The sequence below is a fragment of the Staurois parvus genome, unplaced genomic scaffold, assembly GCF_062004578.1.
Source record: "Staurois parvus isolate SC_StPar_1 unplaced genomic scaffold, SC_StPar_1.0 ptg003437l, whole genome shotgun sequence".
Lineage (NCBI taxonomy): Eukaryota > Metazoa > Chordata > Amphibia > Anura > Ranidae > Staurois > Staurois parvus.
Window position 1 is genome coordinate 42,601 of NW_028321233.1, and position 1,273 is coordinate 43,873.

General features: G+C 49.3%; 1 pseudogene; it reads right to left on the minus strand.

Annotated features, from left to right (window-relative positions):
• Positions 1–753: 753 nt before the first annotated feature.
• On the minus strand, positions 754–866 carry LOC149428176 (U2 spliceosomal RNA; annotated as a pseudogene).
• Positions 867–1,273: the final 407 nt, after the last annotated feature.

Sequence of the window (1,273 nt, forward strand, 5' to 3'; positions counted from 1 at the left end):
TCGGTAAAAAATCGGCCGATTTGCCCATCATTGCCGCGAAAATCGGCCGATCGGCAAAATCGGCCGATTTTTTTCCAACTTTACTGATAAAAAAATCGGCCAAAATACCGAAAAACGGCCGAACAAATAACCCACTAACGATCCGAAAATCTGCCGATTTTATTTTCGGCCGAAAAATCAGCCGATTTTCGACCCATCTATGGCCTGCATTAGGGACCTGCCAAAGATGATCTACCAAGTACCTGGTGAGGGCTTTCCCAAAGAGAGATCCCTGGTTGGGAAGAGGAAGAAGACCTAAAGGCTACAGATCCTCCTCTCCTTGACAAACCTGCACCGCCCATCCCAACAAAAACACACAAAGTGTAAGCTCCTGTGATAAATAAGTAAAATAATATAAAAGCGCCATGTGCAATACACAAGGTGGGCCTTTCAGCCAATATAAAAATTGTTCTGAGCTAGCCAGAGGGCCCGCCCAAGACGTGTGTGCAAAGTAGCATAGTAGTGACATGTCCTAGTGCTGGTGGAACTCGGTGATGTCCCAAAACCATGTGTTCTCCCTGCACCCCGGGACACAGCACTGGGTGCTCCTTGAGCCTCTCAGCCCCTGACTAGACAAATGCAGCCCCATTCCTACCTGAAAGGTATTAGTACTTAAGGAGAGTCCTGCCTTTGTACAGGGACAAGCCTGGTAAATCAGGCCAGAATCAACCTGGGAGGACTAAGATCCCCCCCACCATACACAACTTATTACATTGGGAATTACTAACCGACACCCCCCCACTTACAAGAGGCATCAGTGTTCTGTTCCTGAAAACTGATAAAAATAGATACTACACTTGATCTTAGCCAAAGGGCCAATAAGGCAAGCACAGAGCCAGGGGTGGACTGACAACTCATGGGGCCCCCGGGCAATAGGGGATCATGGGGCCCCTGTGTCCTTGCCAAAACTCAAAAAAAACTATGAAAAAGGTACCAGGGGCATCTGACCCTGACCCCGGGCCCTCGGGCAGTGCCCGAGTTTCCAAATGGTCAGTCCGCCCCTGCACATAGCTTTAGCTTCATTTTGGTTTGGAGGTATTGCCGGTATGGGATATCCCAGGATGCACTGGGAAACCAACAAGCGAACCAGAAAGACATCATCAGCAGTCACTTCTGGTTCATGTGTATATAATCTGGCGGTGTCACATCTGGTGTGCAGCGTGAAGCAGAAGAAAGGGAAGCGGGGTCCGGATCAGAGCGGAGCAACTAGCAGATGGCATACATGGTCTGCAAG